Source organism: Triticum urartu, chromosome 4A (assembly GCF_056163025.1).
Source record: "Triticum urartu cultivar PI428250 chromosome 4A, HENAU_Tu73, whole genome shotgun sequence".
NCBI classification, from domain to species: Eukaryota; Viridiplantae; Streptophyta; class Magnoliopsida; order Poales; family Poaceae; genus Triticum; species Triticum urartu.
In genome coordinates this window covers 515,405,885-515,428,068 of record NC_141876.1, presented here as the reverse complement: position 1 = coordinate 515,428,068, position 22,184 = coordinate 515,405,885, and positions in this window count along the sequence as shown.

Below are 22,184 nucleotides of genomic sequence, written 5' to 3'. Positions count from 1 at the left end.
ACGCATAGACCTAGCTCATGATGCCACTGTTGGGGGACATAGCAGAATTTTAAAATTTTCTACGCATCACCAAGATCAATCTATGGAGTCATCTAGCAACGAGGGAGAGAGGAGTGCATCTACATACCCTTGTAGATCGCGCGCGGAAGCGTCCAAGAGAACGGGGTTGATGGAGTCGTACTCGTCGTGATCCAAATCACCGATGACCTAGCGCCGAACGGACGGCACCTCCGCGTTCAACACACGTACGGTTGGGAAGACGTCTCCTCCAACTTGATCCAGCAAGGGGAAGGAGAGGTTGATGAAGATCCAGCAGCACGACGGCGTGGTGGTGGAAGCAACGGTGATCTCGGCAGGGCTTCGCCAAGCACAGGGAGAGGGAGGAGTGTCACGGGAGGGAGAGGGAGACTCCAGGGGCTAGGGTGCGGCTGCCCTCCCTCCCCCCACTATATATAGGGTCCCTAGGGGGGCGCCGGCCCTAGGAGATCCAATCTCCAAGGGGGGGCGGCGGCCAAGGGGGTGGCTTGCCCCCCAAGCCAAGTGGGGCGCCCCCACCCCTAGGGTTTCCAACCCTAGGCGCAGGGGGAGGCCCAAGGGGGGCGCACCAGCCCACTAGGGGCTGGTTCCCCTCCCACTTCAGCCCATGGGGCCCTCCGGGATAGGTGGCCCCACCCGGTGGACCCTCGGGACCCTTTCAGTGGTCCCGGTACAATACCGATTACCCCCAAAACTTTCCCGATGTCCGAAACTTGACTTCCTATATATAAATCTTCACCTTCGGACCATTCCAGAACTCCTCGTGACGTCCGGGATCTCATCCGGGACTCCAAACAACTTTCGGGTTACCGTATACTAATATCTCAACAACCCTAGCGTCACCGAACCTTAAGGTGTAGACCCTACGGGTTCGGGAGACACGCAGACATGACCGAGACGACTCTCCGGTCAATAACTAACAGCGGGATCTGGATACCCATGTTGGCTCCCACATGCTCCTCGATGATCTCATCGGATGAACCACGATTTCGAAGATTCAATCAATCCGCATACAATTCCCTTTGTCAATCGGTACTTTACTTGCCCAAGACTCGATCGTCGGTATCCCAATACCTCATTCAATCTCGTTACCGGCAAGTCACTTTACTCGTACCGTAATGCATGATCCCGTGATCAACCACTTGGTCACATTGAGCTCATTATGATGATGCATTACCGAGTGGGCCCAGAGATACCTCTCCGTCATACGGAGTGACAAATCCCAGTCTCGATTCGTGCCAACCAACATACACTTTCGGAGATACCTGTAGTATACCTTTATAGTCACCCAGTTACGTTGTGACGTTTGGCACACCCAAAGCACTCCTACGGTATCCGGGAGTTGCACAATCTCATGGTCTAAGGAAATGATACTTGACATTCGGAAAAGCTATAGCAAACGAACTACACGATCTTTGAGCTATGCTTAGGATTGGGTCTTGTCCATCACATCATTCTCCTAATGATGTGATCCCATTATCAATGACATCCAATGTCCATAGTCAGGAAACAATGACTATCTTTTGATCAACGAGCTAGTCAACTAGAGGCTCACTAGGGACGTGTTGTGGTCTATGTATTCACACATGTATTATGATTTCCAGATAACACAATTATAGCATGAACAATAGACAATTATCACGAACAAAGAAATATAATAATAACCATTTTATTATTGCCTCTAGGGCATATTTCCAACAGGCAGCCGTTGACGGTGGCGGTGATGACACGAAGGATGGTGGTGGCGGCTGTCGCCGGCGGTGGTCCAACTAACGTGATGTGGCGCCTATTTGGGATTGTAATGGGTGAAGCCCAACTCCCCTCCATTTAAGGAAAATAGGCTTTTTTATCACCAAAAATTTATTGGTGGAAGGGAAACCGTTGGAGCATTTTTTTTTCTCAAATGATAAGTGTCACACGTCAGGTGCGTGGTACTCCAGCCCTGATGTTTTTCGATGGCAATTCTAGTCACGCAACGATGATAAATTCCAGTTACACACGTCAAGTTTCTGTCAAACATAAACTGAAGCATAAAGGCTTTCATGCTTTCCAACTAAAGTTGACATCCTCGCTTAACTAAGTTTGCCACCAAAAACGTTCGGAGCTGCCATGTGCTCGTACCTGGTGTGTGACACTTATCAACTTTTTTTTGTTTTTGCTCAACTCCCGCCAGTACGAGGAATTTATTTGGGAAAGGGGTTATTGGAGATGCTCTTAATTAGCAATTGCGTTTTTCCCATGCTTGGTGGACAGGGCCGGTGAGTCTATTCTAGGACATTTGTTGTGCTTAAAAGACCATGACATTCTGTAACACCCCGGATATGATTTACCCAATATGTACTCCAACTCTTGCCGTTTCCGGCGTTAAGTTATTATATTTTCTCGGGTTCGGGTTTTTGTCTCCGTGTGTTGTTGTCGTTGTCATGCATCTCTTATCATGTCATCATGTGCATTGCATTTGCATACGTGTTCATCTCATGCATTCGAGCATTTTCCCCGTTGTCCGTTTTGCATTCCGGCGCTCCGTTCTCCTCCGGTGGTAATTTCTACCTTTCTTTCGTGTGTGGGGATTAAACATTTCCTGTTTGGACCGAGACTTGCCAAGCGGCCTTGGTTTACTACCGGTAGACCGCCTGTCAAGTTTCGTACCATTTGGACTTCGTTTGATACTCCAACGGTTAACAGAGGGACCGAAAAGGCCTCGTGTGTGTTGCAGCCCAACACCCCTCCACTTTGGCCCAAAACCCACCAAAACCCTCTCCATCATCTAGAGCATTCGATCACGATCGCGTGGCCGAAAACCGCACCTCATTTGGACTCACCTAGCTCCTCCTATGCCTATATAAAGACCCCCTCCGAAATCTCCTTCTTCTTCCCCGTCCAAACCCTAGATCCATCTCCACCCGCGTCGCCGGACGAAAACCCGGCCGACCGGACGTGTCCGGTCCGCCCCGCCGCCGCCACATGGCGCGCTGCCACTCGCCGCCGCTCGGTGCCCACTTCGCCGCCGCGCGGGCCCGCCTGGGCCCGGGGAGAGCCCCCCCGGCCCGAGTCGCCGCCTCCCGCGGGCCACTTCCCCGCCGCCCGTGCCTCCTCGCCCGCGTTGGCCACCACCTTGCCACGCCGCTGCGCCGGCCGGTGCGCCGACCTCGCCGCCCGGCGCCCTGCCGCCCCCTGGCCGGCGACCACCGACCCCGACGCCTCGTCCTAGCACCGCCCCGGCCCCGGATCCGGCGAGATCCGGCCGGCCACCGACTCTGGCGAGCCCCACGCCGGCTCCCCAACGAACTCCGGCGGCTGACTTCATCTCCGGCGAGCTCGAGGACGAACCTCGGGAAGCGTGCAGATCTGAGATCCGAAATCTCGGGGTTGACTTTTGCCCCGAAACCCTAACTTTTGTCTATGTTCATCGCATTGTAACTCCGCATCCGTAGCTCCGTTTTGGGCGTATAGCATATCAAAATGTTCGTCTCAGAGAGCACATCATTTCATCTCATTGCATCATTTTCATTTGAGTTCATCTTGATGCCCGAAATTCTGTTAGAAGAGTGCTATTTGAGATAATTGTCAGATCTGCTGCTCCAATTAGATATTTGTCATTTTTTCCATGATTATTGTGTGCAAGATATGTCCCTGAGCTCTTCATGAGTTTTGTTATATATTTTGCCATCTATCCAAAGGTGCAACCCATGTATTTTTGTGATGTGTGTGGTGACTAGCACAAGCTTGCAAAGTGAGGCATTTGTTAATGCTGATTTCAGGGACTTAGCATTTCCACTAAGTCCTTGACCTGTTTATCTCTTATTCTCATATGTTCATGTTGTTTCCTAGTGATCCGTGCCTCTTTTGAGGATGATCAGTAAGGATGTTTTGTTAATCTTGTAGTGCTCTATCCATCCATGTCTTTATTTGCAATTATGGAGCAACCTAGCTTGAGTCAATTGAGCTCTACTTTTGTCATTTCGTGAATCTGGGCAGATTGTCTACTTGTTAGCAATTTTGCTGAGGATGTTGTAGTTGATCCATGCATGCTATGTTATTGTTCTTGCCATGTCTAGCTTGTATTTTATGTATTCTTAATGGGTGTATGCTTAGTTTGTCATGACATGCTCTGTAGTGAGTGCATCGAGCTCGTAAACATGCCTACTTGATATATGTTTTCAGCATGCTCCAGTTTTCACCAAGTCTGAAAACTGATTATGTTTTTGCCATGTTCACATGCTTGCAAATGTATTTTCTGATCCCTTTTGGCTCAAGGTAACTAAGGGACTTTTGCTAAGCTCTTTGAGTAGCTCCATGCCATGCTTTACTATGCCATGTTCAGGTCCTGTAGCATATTGTTTTCATGCTCCAAAGAGTGCTATCTGATCTGAAATTCCAGACAAGTGTTAATTTCACTAAGTCTGGAATCTGTTTACCAAATGCATTTTTGCCATGCTTGTTTGAACCTCTTAATGGATGAATTGGCCGTAGCTCAGTGATAGTCTTTTGTTAAGCTTCATGAGTGGATCCCTGCCATGTATTTTGATGCCATGTTTGAGTGTTGTAGCATGTTCATCTTGTTGCATTTAGATGGCCACTTGCTGTAAATCGCAGAACGTGACCATATTTGAATCGCTTGCCATTTTCAAACCGTAACTCCGATTCCGGCGTTCTTTATATCGTTTTCAAGCGATTTCATCTCATGTTTCCAGTGGCACACTTGTATTTCCAAGTTGAGGCCATGTTCATGCATTCCTTGTCAAATCTTGCATATGCATCACATTTTGCATCCCGCATAGCATACCATCTTTGCATCATGTTGTTCGAGTTTGCACGTGGTTGATTGCGTCCTTGTTGCTTGTTTGTCTTGTTTGGGTAGAGCCGGGAGACGAGTTCGCTAACGAGGAGCCCGTTGAGTTTGCTTTCGAGGATCCAGTCAACTCTGACAACTTTGCAGGCAAGATGATCATACCCTCGAAATCACTACTATCTTTGCTTTGCTAGATGCTCGCTCTTTTGCTATGCCTATGCTACGATACCTACCACTTGCTTATCATGCCTCCCAAATTTCCATGTCAAACCTCTAACCCACCATGTCCTAGCAAACCGTTGATTGGCTATGTTACCGCTTTGCTCAGCCCCTCTTATAGCGTTGCTAGTTGCAGGTGAAGATTGGAGACCGTTCCTTGTTGGAACATTATTTACTTGTTGGGATATCATTATATTGCCTTGTTATCTTAATGCATCTATATACTTGGTAAAGGGTGGAAGGCTCGGCCTCTCACCTAGTGTTTTGTTCCACTCTTGCCGCCCTAGTTTCCGTCATATCGGTGTTATGTTCCCGGATTTTGCGTTCCTTACGCGGTTGGGTGATAATGGGAACCCCTTGATAGTTCGCCTTGATTAAAGCTTTTCCAGCAATGCCCAACCTTGGTTTTACCATTTGCCACCTGGCCTCTTTTTCCCTTGGGTTTCCGGAGCCCGAGGGTCATCTTATTTAAGACCCCCCGGGCCAGTGCTCCTCTGAGTGTTGGTCCAACCGAGCGATGTCCGGGGCTACCAGGGGCAACTCTGGGCTGGCCTACCCGACGTCTAGCTCATCTGAGTGTGTCCTGAGAACGAGATATGTGCAGCTCCTATCGGGATTTGTCGGCACATTCGGGCGGTGTTGCTGGATTTGTTTTAACTTGTCGAAGTGTCTTGAAGAACTGGGATACCGAGTCTGATCGGAATGTCTCGGGAGAAGGTCTATTCCTTCGTTGACCGTGAGAGCTTGTCATGGGGTAAGTTGGGACTCCCTTGCAGGGATTTGAACTTTCGAAAGCCGTGCCCGCGGTTATGGGCAGATGGGAATTTGTTAATGTCCGGTTGTAGATAACTTGAACCTTAATTTAATTAAAATGAATCAACAGTGTGAGTTACCGTGATGGTCTCTTCTCGGCGGAGTCCGGGAAGTGAACACGGTGTTGGAGTAATGCTCGCGCAGGTTGTCCTCTAGTTTCTCGCTCGCGCTTTGCCTCCACTTCTCGCTCTCTTTTGCGAACAGGATAGCCACCATATATGCTAGACGCTTGCTGCCGCTCCACATATTTTCCTTGCCTTACCTATTAAGCTTAAATAGTCTTGATCGCGAGGGTGCGAGATTGCTGAGTCCATGTGGCTCACAGATTACTTCCAAACCAGATGCAGGGGCTGATGATTCCGTTCCAGATGACGCGCTTGAGCTCAAGTGGGAGTTCGATGAGGACTCACAACGATACTACGTGCCTTTCCCTGATGATCAGTAGTGGTGCCTAGTTGGGGTGATCGGGACCGTGTCGCATGTTGGGTTATCTTTTATTTTGGCGCCGTAGTTGGGCCATGAGTGTTTGAATGTTGTAATGCTATTTATATAGTTTGTTTGACGTGGCGAGTGTAAGCCAACTGTGTATCTCCCCTTTTATCATCTATATTATATGGGATGTTGTGAAGATTGCCTAACTTGCGACATTGCTTTCAATGCGGTTATGTCTCTAAGTCGTGCCTCGACACGTGGGAGCTATAGCCGCATCGAGGGCGTTACAAGTTGGTATCAGAGCCTTCCCCGACCTTAGGAGCCCCACTGTTTGATTGTTTTTAGCAGCCGAGTTTGTGTCTAGAAAAATGTTTTGAGTCATTTAGGAATTATATATCGGAGATTTTAGGAATTCTTTTTACTTCCCAATCTCCTCATCGCTCTGGTAAGGCATCCTGACGTAGAGTTTTGACTCTTCTCTTCTCAAATTTCACTAAAAAAAATTTAGGATCACGCGGGTATCTTGGAATCGTTCCGATGGTTTTGTGACGAGAACATTGTTCTTGGTGCCTCCTGTCTTTAGGGGTTGTGGCAGTGTCCCGGGGAGTTGAGCTACGAGGTGTTGTCATCACAATTTTATCGTTGCAGTTCTGGAATACCTGAGTTTAGTACGCCGACATCGAAAATCTCTTTTATGCAGTTCGTTGGTGAGATAACCTCGACGCCACCCAGTACTGGGGCGGGAGTTCGGGAGTATCGCCATAACTTGTATAACGGATGCTTTTCGAAGGTTGAGGTAGATGGTTTCCGAAGTTTTCTCGGTTATGTGTTGAAGGATGGATACAGCTGGATGTTGGATTTGCTAGATTTGGGTGAGATATTATGCTTCCCCTGTATCCCCAACACCTGATTGCATAACCAGAAAGGTTCGGGAGTTTCATAGGTGGGAATTCTTGTAGCTCTAGTTCTTCTTCCACGGATATTTGGTTTGAGATTGGGATTTCTTACCGAGTATTCGTTCTTGATCCGTACCCTGTTGATTTATTTCTCTACCTAAATTCTAAGTGGCTTCTCAATTTATGGATATGTATGAAGGAAATATGCCCTAGAGGCAATAATAAAGTTATTATTTATTTCCTTATATCATGATAAATGTTTGTTATTCATGCTAGAATTGTATTAACCGGAAACATAATACATGTGTGAATACATAGACAAACAGAGTGTCACTAGTATGCATCTACTTGACTAGCTCGTTAATCAAAGATGGTTATGTTTTCTAACCATGGACAAAGAGTTGTTATTTGATTAACGGGATCACATCATTAGGTGAATGATCTGATTGACATGACCCATTCCATTAGCTTAGCACCCGATCGTTTAGTATGTTGCTATTGCTTTCATCATGACTTATACATGTTCCTATGACTATGAGATTATGCAACTCCCGTTTGCCGGAGGAACACTTTGTGTGCTACCAAACGTCACAACGTAACTGGGTGATTATAAAGGAGCTCTACAGGTGTCTCCAAAGGTACATGTTGGGTTGGCGTATTTCGAGATTAGGATTTGTCACTCCGATTGTCGGAGAGGTATCTCTGGGCCCTCTCTGTAATGCACATCACTTAAGCCTTGCAAGCACTGCAACTAATGAATTAGTTGCGAGATGATGTATTACAGAACGAGTAAAGAGACTTGCCGGTAACGAGATTGAACTAGGTATGGGATACCGACTATCGAATCTCGGGCAAGTAACATACCGATGACAAAGGGAACAACGTATGTTGTTATGCGGTCTGACCGATAAAAGATCTTCGTAGAATATGTAGGAGCCAATATGAGCATCCAGGTTCCTCTATTGGTTATTGACCGGAGACGTGTCTCGGTCATGTCTACATTGTTCTCGAACCCGTAGGGTCCGCACGCTTAAGGTTACGATGACAGTTATATTATGAGTTTATGCATTTTGATGTACCGAAGGTTGTTCGGAGTCCCGGATGTGATCACGGACATGACGAGGAGTCTCGAAATGGTCGAGACATAAAGATTGATATATTGGAAGCCTATGTTTGGATATCGGAAGTGTTCCGGGTGAAATCAGGATTTTACCGGAGTACCAGGAGGTTACCGGAACCCCCCGGGAGGTATATGGGCCTTAGTGGGCCTTAGTGGAAGAGAGGAGAGGTGGCCAGAGATGGGCCGCGCGCCCCTCCCCCCTTGGTCCGAATTGGACAAGGAGAGGGGGCCGGCCCCCCTTCCTCCTCTCTCTCCTCTTTCCCCCCGCTCCACGAATCCTATTCCAACTAGGAAAGGGGGGAGTCCTACTCCCAGAGGGAGTAGGACTCCTCCTGGCGCGCCTCTCCTGGCCGGCCGGCCCCCCTCCCTTGAACCTTTATATACGGAGGCAGGGGCACCCCCTAGAGACACAAGTTGATCCACGTGATCATATTCTTAGCCGTGTGCGGTGCCCCCCTCCACCATATTCCACCTCGGTCATATTGTAGCGGTGCTTAGGCGAAGCCCTGTGACGGTAGAACATCAAGATCGTCACCATGCCCTCGTGCTGACAGAACTCCTCCCCGACGCTTTGCTGGATCGGAGCCCGGGGATCGTCATCGAGCTGAACGTGTGCCAAGAACTCGGAGGTGCCGGAGTAACGGTGCTTGGATCGGTTGAACCGTGGAGACGTACGACTACATCAACCAAACGCTTCCGTTGTCGATCTACAAGGGTACGTAGATCATACTCTCCCCTCTCGTTGCTATGCATCACCATGATCTTGCGTGTGCGTAGGAAATTTTTTGAAATTACTACTAAACCCAACAGTGGTATCAGAGCCTAGGTTTTATATGTTGATGTTATATGCACGAGTAGAACACAAGTGAGTTGTGGGCGATATAAGTCATACTGCTTACCAGCATGTCATACTTTGGTTCGGCGGTATTGTTGGACGAAGCGGCCCGGACCGACATTACGCGTACGCTTACGCGAGACCGGTTCTCCCGACGTGCTTTGCACATAGGTGGCTTGCGGGTGACAGTTTCTCCAACTTTAGTTGAACCGAGTGTGGCTACGCCCGGTTCTTGCGAAGGTTAAAATAGCACCAACTTGACAAACTATCGTTGTGGTTTTGATGCGTAGGTAAGATTGGTTCTTGCTTAAGCCCGTAGCAGCCACGTAAAACTTGCAACAACAAAGTAGAGGACGTCTAACTTGTTTTTGCAGGGCATGTTGTGATGTGATATGGTCAAGACATGATGCTAAATTTTATTGTATGAGATGATCATGTTTTGTAACCGAGTTATCGGCAACTGGCAGGAGCCATATGGTTGTCGCTTTATTGTATGCAATGCAATCGCTCTGTAATGCTTTACTTTATCACTAAGCGGTAGCGATACTCGTAGAAGCATAAGATTGGCGTGACGACAACGATGCTACGATGGAGATCAAAGTGTTGCGCCGGTGACGATGGTGATCACGATGGTGCTTCGAGGATGGAGATCACAAGCACAAGATGATGATGGCCATATCATATCACTTATATTGATTGCATGTGATGTTTATCTTTTATGCATCTTATCTTGCTTTGATTGACGGTAGCATTATAAGATGATCTCTCACTAAATTTCAAGATAAAAGTGTTCTCCCTGAGTATGCACCGTTGCCAAAGTTCGTCGTGCCCAGACACCACGTGATGATCGGGTGTGATAAGCTCTATGTCCATCTACAACGGGTGCAAGCCAGTTTTGCACACGCAGAATACTCAGGTTAAACTTGACGAGCCTAGCATATACAGATATGGCCTCGGAACACGGAGACCGAAAGGTCGAGCATGAATCATATAGTAGATATGATCAACATAGTGATGTTCACCAATGAAACTACTCCATCTCACGTGATGATCGGACATGGTTTAGTTGATTTGGATCGCGTAATCACTTAGAGGATTAGAGGGATGTCTATCTAAGTGGGAGTTCTTAAGTAATATGATTAATTGAACTTAAATTTATCATGAACTTAGTCCTGGTAGTATTTTGCAAATTATGTTGTAGATCAATAGCTCGCGTTGTTGCTTCCCTGTGTTTATTTTGATATGTTCCTAGAGAAAATTGTGTTGAACGATGTTAGTAGCAATGATGCGGATTGGATCCGTGATCTGAGGTTTATCCTGATTGCTATAGAGAAGAATTATGTCCTTGATGCACCGCTAGGTGACGGACCTATTGCAGGAGCAGATGCAGACATTATGAACATTTGGCTAGCTCAATATGATGACTACTTGATAGTTTAGTGCACCATGCTTAATGGCTTAGAATCGGGACTTCAAAGACGTTTTGAACGTCATGGAGCATATGAGATGTTCCAGGAGTTGAAGTTAATATTTCAAGCAAATACCCGAGTTGAGAGATATGAAGTCTCCAACAAGTTCTATAGCCAAAAGATGGAGGAGAATCGCTCAACTAGTGAGCATGTGCTCAGATTGTCTGGGTACTACAATCGCTTGAATCAAGTGGGAGTTAATCTTCCAGATAAGATAGTGATTGACAGAATTCTCTAGTCACCATCACCAAGTTAGTAGAACTTCGTGATGAACTATGATATGCAAGGGATAACGGAAACGATTCCCAAGCTCTTCGTAATGTGGAAATTGACAAAGGTAGAAATCGAGAAAAACATCAAGTGTTGATGGTAGACAAGACCACTAGTTTCAAGAAAAGGGCAGAGGGAAGAAGGGGAACTTCAAGAAGAACAGCAAGCAAGTTGCTGCTCAAGTGAAGAAGCCCAAGTCTGGTCCTAAGCCTGAGACTAAGTGTTTCTACTGCAAAGGGACTGGTCACTGGAAGCGGAACTACCCCAAGTGATTGGCAGATAAGAAGGATGGCAAAGTGAACATAAGTATATTTGATATACATGTTATTGATGTGTACTTTACTAGTGTTTATAGCAACCCCTCAGTATTTGATACTAGTTCAGTTGCTAAGATTAGTAACTCGAAACGGGAGTTGCAGAATAAACAGAGACTAGTTAAGGGTGAAGTGACAATGTGTGTTGGAAGTGGTTCCAAGATTGATATGATCATCATCGCACACTCCCTATACTTTCGGGATTAGTGTTGAACCTGAATAAGTGTTATTTGGTGTTTGCGTTAAGCATGAATATGATTTGATCATGTTTATTGTAATAAGGTTATTCATTTAAGTAAGAGAATAAATTGTTGTTATGTTTACATGAATAAAACCTTATATGGTTACACACCCAATGAAAATAGTTCGTTGGATCTCGATCATAGTGATACACATAATCATAATATTGAAACCAAAAGATGCAAAGTTAATAATGATAGTGCAACTTATTTGTAGCACTGCCGTTTAGGTCATATTGGTGTAAAGCGCATGAAGAAACTCCATGCTGATGGGATTTTGGAATCACTTGATTATGAATCACTTGATGCTTGCGAACCATGCCTCATGGGCAAGATGACTAAGACTCCGTTCTCCGGAGCAAGCAACTGACTTATTGGAAATAATACATACTGATGTATGCGGTACGATGAGTGTTAAGGCTCACGGCAAGTATCGTTATTTTCTGAACTTCACAGATGATTTGAGCAGATATGGGAATATCTACTTGATGAAACATAAGTCTGAAACATTTGAAAAGTTCAAAGAATTTCAGAGTGAAGTGGAAAATCATCGTGACAAGAAAATAAAGTTTCTACGATCTAATCGCGGAAACAAATATTTGAGTTACGAGTTTGGTCTTCAATTAAAACAAAGTGGAATAGTTTCACAAACTCATGCCACATGGAACACCACAGCATAATGGTGTGTCCGAACGTCATAACCGTACTTTATTGGATATAGTGCAATCTATGATGTCTCTTGCCGATCTACCACTATCGTTTTGGGGTTATGCATTAGAGACAGCTGCATTCACGTTAAAAGGGCACCATCTAAATCTGTTGAGACGACACCGTATGAACTGTGGTTTGGCAAGAAACCAAAGTTGTCGTTTCTTAAAGTTTGGGGTTGCAATGCTTATGTGAAAAGGTTTCATCCTGATAAGCTCAAACCCAAATCGGAAAAGTGTATCTTCATAGGATACCCAAAAAGTTACTGTTGGGTACACCTTCTATCACAGATCCAAAGGCAAGACATTCGTTGCTAAGAATGGATCCTTTCTAGAGAAGGAGGTTCTCTCGAAAGAAGTGAGTGGGAGGAAAGTAGAACTTGATAAGGTAATTGTACCTTCTCCCTTATTGGAAAGTAGTTCATCACAGAAATCTGTTCCTGTGACTACTACACCAATTAGTGAGGAAGCTAATGATGATGATCATGTAACTTCAGATCAAGTTACTACCGAATCTCGTAGGTAAACCAGAGTGAGATCCGCACCAGAGTGGTACGGTAATCCTGTTCTGGAGGTCATGCTACTTGACCATGACGAACCTACGAACTATGAAGAAGCGATGGTGAGCCCAGATTCCGCAAAATGGCTTGAAGCCATGAAATCTGAGATGGGATCCATGTATGAGAACAAAGTATGGACTTTGGTTGACTTGCCCACTGATCGGCAAGCAATTGAGAATAAATGGATCTTCAAGAGGAAGACGGACGCTGATAGTAGTGTTACTATCTACAAAGCTAGAATTGTCGCAAAAGGTTTTCGACAAGTTCAAGGTGTTGACTACAATGAGAGTTTCTCACTCGTATCTATGCTTAAGTCTGTCCGAATCATGTTAGCAATTGCCGCATTTTATGAAATCTGGCAAATGGATAAACAAAACTGCATTCCTTAATAGATTTATTAAAGAAGAGTTGTATATAATACAACCATAAGGTTTTGTCAATCCTAAAGGTGCTAACAAAATATGCAAGCTCCAGCGATCCATCTATGGACTGGTGCAAGCATCTCGGAGTTGGAATATACGCTTTGATAAGTTGATCAAAGCATATAGTTTTATACAGACTTGTGATGAAGCCTGTATTTACAAGAAAGTGAGTGGGAGCACTACAGCATTTCTGATAAGTATATGTGAATGACATATTGTTGATCGGAAATAATGTAGAATTATTCTGCAAAGCATAAAGGAGTGTTTGAAAGGAGTTTTTCAAAAAAAAAGACCTCGGTGAAGTTGCTTACATATTGAGCATCAAGATCTATAGAGATAGATCAAGACGCTTGATAAGGTTTTTCAATAAATACATACCTTGACAAGATTTTGAAGTAGTTCAAAATGGAACAGACAAAGAAAGAGTTTCTTACCTATGTTATAAGGTGTGAAATTGAGTAAGACTCAAAGCCCGACCACGGCAGAAGATAGAAAGAGAATGAATGTCATTCCCTATGCCTTAGGCATAGGTTCTATAAAGTATGCCATACTGTGTACCAGATCTATTGTATACCCTACCACTGAGTTTGGCAAGGGAGTACAATAGTGATCTAGGAGTAGATCACTGGACAGCGGTCAAAATTATCCTTAGTGAAATAAGGATATGTTTCTCGATTATGGAAGTGAAAAAAGGTTCGTCGTAAAGGGTTACGCCAATGCAAGTTTTGACACTAATCTAGATGAATCTAAGTCTCAATCTAGATACATATTGAAAGTGGGAGCAATTAGCTAGAGTAGCTCCGTGCAGAGCATTGTAGACATAGAATTCGAAAAAATACTTACGGATCTGTATGTGACAGACCCGTTGACTAAAATTATCTCACAAGCAAAACATGATCACACCTTAGTACTCTTTGGGTGTTAATCACATAAATGATGTGAACTAGATTATTGACTCTAGTAAACCCTTTGGGTATAGGTCACATGACGATGTGAACTATGGGTGTTAATCACATGGTGATGTGAACTCTTGGTGTTGAATCACATGGCGATGTGAAGTAGATTATTGACTCTAGTGCAAGTGGGAGACTGAAGGAAATATGCCCTAGAGGCAATAATAAAGTTATTATTTATTTCCTTATATCATGATAAATGTTTGTTATTCATGCTAGAATTGTATTAACCGGAAACATAATACATGTGTGAATACATAGACAAACAGAGTGTCACTAGTATGCATCTACTTGACTAGCTCGTTAATCAAAGATGGTTATGTTTTCTAACCATGGACAAAGAGTTGTTATTTGATTAACGGGATCACATCATTAGGTGAATGATCTGATTGACATGACCCATTCCATTAGCTTAGCACCCGATCGTTTAGTATGTTGCTATTGCTTTCATCATGACTTATACATGTTCCTATGACTATGAGATTATGCAACTCCCGTTTGCCGGAGGAACACTTTGTGTGCTACCAAACGTCACAACGTAACTGGGTGATTATAAAGGAGCTCTACAGGTGTCTCCAAAGGTACATGTTGGGTTGGCGTATTTCGAGATTAGGATTTGTCACTCCGATTGTCGGAGAGGTATCTCTGGGCCCTCTCTGTAATGCACATCACTTAAGCCTTGCAAGCACTGCAACTAATGAATTAGTTGCGAGATGATGTATTACAGAACGAGTAAAGAGACTTGCCGGTAACGAGATTGAACTAGGTATGGGATACCGACTATCGAATCTCGGGCAAGTAACATACCGATGACAAAGGGAACAACGTATGTTGTTATGCGGTCTGACCGATAAAAGATCTTCGTAGAATATGTAGGAGCCAATATGAGCATCCAGGTTCCTCTATTGGTTATTGACCGGAGACGTGTCTCGGTCATGTCTACATTGTTCTCGAACCCGTAGGGTCCGCACGCTTAAGGTTACGATGACAGTTATATTATGAGTTTATGCATTTTGATGTACCGAAGGTTGTTCGGAGTCCCGGATGTGATCACGGACATGACGAGGAGTCTCGAAATGGTCGAGACATAAAGATTGATATATTGGAAGCCTATGTTTGGATATCGGAAGTGTTCCGGGTGAAATCAGGATTTTACCGGAGTACCAGGAGGTTACCGGAACCCCCCGGGAGGTATATGGGCCTTAGTGGGCCTTAGTGGAAGAGAGGAGAGGTGGCCAGAGATGGGCCGCGCGCCCCTCCCCCCTTGGTCCGAATTGGACAAGGAGAGGGGGCCGGCCCCCCTTCCTCCTCTCTCTCCTCTTTCCCCCCGCTCCACGAATCCTATTCCAACTAGGAAAGGGGGGAGTCCTACTCCCAGAGGGAGTAGGACTCCTCCTGGCGCGCCTCTCCTGGCCGGCCGGCCCCCCTCCCTTGAACCTTTATATACGGAGGCAGGGGCACCCCCTAGAGACACAAGTTGATCCACGTGATCATATTCTTAGCCGTGTGCGGTGCCCCCCTCCACCATATTCCACCTCGGTCATATTGTAGCGGTGCTTAGGCGAAGCCCTGTGACGGTAGAACATCAAGATCGTCACCATGCCCTCGTGCTGACAGAACTCCTCCCCGACGCTTTGCTGGATCGGAGCCCGAGGATCGTCATCGAGCTGAACGTGTGCCAAGAACTCGGAGGTGCCGGAGTAACGGTGCTTGGATCGGTCGAACCGTGGAGACGTACGACTACATCAACCAAACACTTCCGTTGTCGATCTACAAGGGTACGTAGATCATACTCTCCCCTCTCGTTGCTATGCATCACCATGATCTTGCGTGTGCGTAGGAAAATTTTTGAAATTACTACGAAACCCAACAATGTGACCATTTCAAGAGGAATGCATTCGTTCTTATGTTCGGATGTGAAGACTATATGTTGCAATTTTCACTCCATTGGATTCAGCTTCAATATTTGTCTGTCAATGTGCTAACGGTTGTCACCCTCTTCAGGATGGCTCCCGCTAAGAGCACCAAACAGAATCAGAATCAGGATCCGCCACCACCTCCTCCTCCTCCGGAGGCATGGCAAGCTGTGATGGCCGCAACCAATGTAAACACATAGTTGATCATGCAAATTCCTCAAGAGCGCAATCAAGCGAACCAAGGCAACCAAGGCAACAATCAGAATCACTTTGCTACACTCAACCAGTTCCTTGCTAACGGGCCAAAGACTTTCAGTAATTGCGTTGAGGCAACTAATGCTGACGATTGGCTCGTGGATCTGTGCAAGCATTTCGAGTGCAGTAACGTCAGGTCTGAGGACTTTGTCAAGTTCGCTTCCTTCCAACTCAAAGACCAAGCTGCAGAATGGTTCCAGTAGTACAAGGATTCCAGAGGTGGACGTGTGATTACCTGGGATGAATTCCGTCAAGACTTCAAAGCTCATCATATCCCTCAAAGCGTGGTTGAAAGCAAGCGTGAGGAATTCCGCAACCTGAAGCAAGGCTCTTTGCCTGTCTATGACTACAACAAGTTGTTTCAAAAGCTCACCCGCTTTGCTAAGCAGGACGTCCCTGACGAGAAGAGCATGATATACCAGTTCAGGGGTGGTCTCAGAGAAGAAATCCAGCTAGCTCTTGTTCTCTTTGAGCCCTTGAGGTACGATGAGTTCTACAACATGGCATTGAAGCAAGAGGCCGCTCAACTGAGGTGTGATGCTTCCAAGAAGCGAGTCAGAGATGCTACTCCTTCTTCCTCTACTCAAGTGGCCAAGCAGCAGAAGTATTGGCTTCCTCCTCCTCCGTTCTGTCAGCCGTTTCAGTAGAAGAGCAAAGGTGGCAGTGGATCTTCCCACCCACCCAACCCTGGCTTTCAGAACAAGACTTCGTCTCAAGCTCCAAGGTCGAGTGCTCCGTACCACCGTCCGCTTTCAGAGATCACGTGCAACAAGTGCCAACAGAAGGGTCACTATGCCAACAAATGCTTCAACCAGAGGCGTCTTCCTCCTCCTCCTGTGAGATCGGCAAGTACAGCTATGGTCAAGCATAACACCAAGTCCGCCAAGGTCAACTTGATGAATGCAGCTCAGGCAGAGGGCTCGTCAGATGTCATCATGGGTAACCTTCCTGTTAATGATATTCCTGCAAAAGTTCTTTTTGACACTGGTGCATCGCATTGTTTCATCTCGAGACCATTTGTTTCTAAGCATGAGTTGCCTTTACAAGATTTGCCTAGACAGTTATCTGTTGTTTCTCCGGGTAAATTCATGAATGCAAGCGTTATGGCCCCGGATGTTACTATCACGTTGGGCGACTACAAGTTTCTTTCTTCTCCGGTGGTTCTTGGTAACTCGGATATTGATCTTATTCTCGGAATGGATTGGCTTTCTAAGCACAAGGCGCATCTTGATTGTGTAGCCAGGCAGATTCAATTGACTCATTCGTCTGAGGATGTAATTGTATTTGCCGCTCGTGATGATACCATCCGTCTATTTTCTCTCAATGAGAAGGGTGAACTGGATGCTATCTCGCAAATTCCAGTCGTTTGCGAATATCAAGACGTCTTTCCAGAAGAGCTTCTAGGAATGCCTCCGCACCGGCCAGTTGAATTCGTCATCGATCTTGAGCCTGGCACGGAACCAGTGTGCAAGCGTCCTTACAAGCTCGGACCTGAAGAGTTGAAGGAGCTGAAGAAGCAACTCGATATTCAAGAAAGAATGGGTCTCATCCGGCCTAGTTCTTCTCCGTGGGGTTGTGGTGTTCTTTTTGTGGAGAAGAAGGATGGAACGGACCGACTTTGTGTTGATTACCGTCCATTGAACAAGAAGACCATCAAGAACAAATACCCACTTCCCAACATCAACGAGCTGTTCGAACAACTCAAAGGTGCCCAAGTATTCTCCAAGCTTGATCTCCGTATGGGTTATCATCAGATTCGAATCCGTGAGCAAGATATTCCCAAGACGGCCTTCAGGACAAGCTATGGGTCATATGAATACACTGTCATGTCTTTTGGCCTCGTCAACGCTCCTCCGACTTTCTCTCGCATGATGAACTTCATCTTCAACGCCTACACCAATGACTTCGTTTTGGTCTATCTCGACAACATTCTGGTTTTCTCGAAGAACAAGGAAGATCATGCCAAGCACTTGCATTTGGTACTCGATAAGCTCAGAGAACACCAGTTCTATGCCAAGTTCTCCAAGTGCGAATTTTGGCTCGATGAGGTTCTTTATCTTGGTCATATCATCTCTGCCAAGGGCATCGCGGTGAATCCTGAGAAGGTGTCTGCAATTGTGAATTGGTAACCACCTCAGAACGTGAAGCAACTCCGTAGCTTCCTCGGTCTCGCAAGCTATTGTCGAAGATTCGTTGAAAACTTTTCTAAGATCGCGAAGCCTCTCTCAAATCTTCTCCAGAAGCACGTCAAGTACGTTTGGTCTCCGGAGTGTGACATTGCTTTCAACACTTTGAAAGAGAAATTGGTCATCGCTCCAGTTCTGACTCCGCCTGATGAATCCAAACCGTACGAGGTTTTTTGTGATGCCTCTCTCCAAGGTCTTGGCGCAGTGTTGATGCAAGAGAAGAAAATTGTGTCTTATACCTCTCGCCAGTTGAAGCCCAATGAGAAGAACTACCCCACTCATGATCTCGAGTTGGCGGCAGTTGTGCATGCTCTTTTGACTTGGAGACATCTCTTATTGGGAAGAAAAGTGGACATTTTCACTGACCACAAGAGTCTCAAGTACATTTTCACTCAGCCTAATCTCAACCCCAGGCAAACTCGATGGGTCGAAATGATTCAAGAGTATAATCCAAGTATCGAGTATACTCCAGGCAAGGCCAATGTGATTGCTGATGCATTGAGCAGGAAGGCTTATTGCAACGGTCTGATTCTCAAGCCTTATCAACCCGAGCTTTGTGAAGCTTTCCGCAAACTTAATCTGTAAGTTGTTCCTCAAGGTTTCCTCGCCAACCTTCAAGTCTCTCCTACCTTGGAAGACCAGATTTGCCAAGCTCAGCTTCTTGATGCTATGGTGAAAAAGGTGAAGATTGGGATTGCCAAGAGTCAACCCAAGTACAAGTGCTACCGCCTTGATGACAAGGATACTCTCTTCTTCGAGGATCGTATTGTTGTGCCCAAAGGTGACCTTCGTAAAGTGATCATGAACGAGGCTCACAATTCTCTCCTCTCCATCCACCCTGGGAGCACGAAGATGTATCAGGACCTCAAGCAGGCTTATTGGTGGACTCGAATGAAGCACGAGATTGCTCAGTTCGTGAATGAATGTGATGTCTGCAGAAGAGTGAAGGCAGAACACCAAAGGCCAGCGGGTCTCCTCCAACCTCTTGCCATTCCAGAATGGAAGTTTGACCATATTGAGATGGACTTCATGACTGGGTTTCCAAAGTCCAAGCGTGGCAATGATGCTATATTCGTTGTCATCGACAAACTCACTAAAGTAGCTCACTTTCTGCCTATCAAAGAGTCAATCATTGTAGCTCAATTGGCGGAACTCTATACCTCTCGGATTGTCTCTCTGCACGGTATTCCACAAGTGATCTCTTCAGACCGTGGCAGCATCTTACCTCCAAGTTTTGGGATTCTTTTCAGAAGGCCATGGGCACCAACATCTGCTTCAGCATAGCTTTCCATCCTCAAACTAGCGGTCAAGTCGAGTGTGTCAATCAGATTCTTGAAGATATGCTCAGGGCTTGTGTGATCTCCTTCGGCATGAAGTGGGAGGATTGTCTTCCTTATGCTGAATTCTCCTACAACAACAGTTTTCAAGCAAGTTCGGGCAAGGCCCCATTTGAAATCCTATATGGCAGGAAGTGCCATATCCCTCTCAACTGGTCTGAAACCGGTGAACATCAGCTTCTCGGAAATGACTTAATCACAGAGGCAGAGGAAATGTGCAAAGTCATTCAAGATAACCTCAAAGCAGCCCAATCCCGCCAGGAGAGCTACTATGATAGTAAGCACGTGATTTGGCTTTCGAGATCGGAGATCATGTTTACCTCCGCGTCTCTCCTATGAAAGGTACTTGTCGCTTCGGTATCAAAGGGAAGCTTGCCCCTAGATACGTGGGACCTTTCAAGATTGTCAGCAAGAGAGGCGATCTCGCCTATCAACTCGAGCTTCCTTCAAACTTTGCAAATGTGCATGACGTGTTCCGTGTCTCTCAGCTCCGAAAGTGCTTCAAGACTCCTGACCGCACCATCAACTTCGAGGACATTGAGCTCCAAGAAGATCTCTCTTATCGTGAGCACCCCGTGGCTATTCTTGAAGAGACTGAACGCAAGACTCGCAACAAGTCAATCAAATTCCTCAAAGTCAAGTGGTCACACCATTCCGACCGTGAAGCTACCTGGGAACACGAGGATCACCTCCATTCTGAATACCCGGCGTTCTTTCAGTCCTAGATCTCGGGACGAGATCCTTTCGTAGTGGTGGAGTGTTGTAACACCCCGGATATGATTTACCCAATATGTACTCCAACTCTTGCCGTTTCCGGCGTTAAGTTATTTTATTTTCTCGGGTTCGGGGTTTTGTCTCCGTGTGTTGTTGTCGTTGTCATGCATCTCTTATCATGTCATCATGTGCATTGCATTTGCATACGTGTTCATCTCATGCATTCGAGCATTTTCCCCGTTGTCCGTTTTGCATTCCGGCGCTCCGTTCTCCTCCGGTGGTCATTTCTACCTTTCTTTCGTGTGTGGGGATTAAACATTTCCGGTTTGGACCGAGACTTGCCGAGCGGCCTTGGTTTACTACCGGTAGACCGTCTGTCAAGTTTCGTACCATTTAGACTTCGTTTGATACTCCAACGGTTAACCGAGGGACCGAAAAGGCCTCATGTGTGTTGCAGCCCAACACCCCTCCACTTTGGCCCAAAACCCACCAAAACCCTCTCCATCTAGAGCGTTCGATCACGACCGCGTGGCCGAAAACCACACCTCATTTGGACTCTCCTAGCTCCTCCTATGCCTATATAAAGACCCCCTCCGAAATCTCCTTCTTCTTCCCCGTCCAAACCCTAGATCCATCTCCACCCGCGTCGCCGGACGAAAACCCGGCCGACCGGACGTGTCCGGTCCGCCCCGCCGCCGCCACATGGCGCGCTGCCACTCGCCGCCGCCCGGTGCCCACTTCGCCGCCGCGCGGGCCCGCCTAGGCCCGGGGAGAGCCCCCCCGCCCCCCGGCCGGAGCCGCCGCCTCCCGCGGGCCACTTCCCCGCCGCCCGTGCCGGACACCACCTCGCCTCGCCGCCGCGCCGGCCGGTGCGCCGACCTCGCCGCCCGGCGCCCTGCCGCCCCCTGGCCGGCGACCACCGACCCCGCCGCCTCGTCCTAGCGCCGCCCCGGCCCCGGATCCGGCGAGATCCGGCCGGCCACCGACTCCGGCGAGCCCCACGCCGCCTCCCCAACGAACTTCGGCGGCCGACTTCATCTCCGGCGAGCTCGAGGACGAACCTCGGGAAGCGTGCAGATCTGAGATCCGAAATCTCGGGGTTGACTTTTGCCCCGAAACCCTAACTTTTGTCTATGTTCATCGCATTGTAACTCCGCATCCGTAGCTCCATTTTGGGCATATAGCATATCAAAATGTTCGCCTCAAAGAGCACATCATTTCATCTCATTGCATCATTTTCATTTGAGTTCATCTTGATGCCCGAAATTCTGTTAGAAGAGTGCTATTTGAGATAATTGTCAGATCTGCTGCTCCAATTAGATATTTGTCATTTTTGCCATGATTATTGTGTGCATGATATGTCCCTGGGCTCTTCATGAGTTTTGTTATATATTTTGCCATCTATCCAGAGGTGCAACCCATGTATTTTTGTGATGTGTGTGGTGACTAGCACAAGCTTGCAAAGTGAGGCATTTGTTAATGCTGATTTCAGGGACTTAGCATTTCCACTAAGTCCTTAACCTGTTTATCTCTTATTGTCATATGTTCATGTTGTTTCTCCGTGCCTCTTTTGAGGATGATCAGTAAGGATGTTTTGTTAATCTTGTAGTGCTCTATCCATCCATGTCTTTATTTGCAATTATGGAGCAACCTAACTTGAGTCAATCGAGCTCTACTTTTGTCATTTCGTGAATCTGGG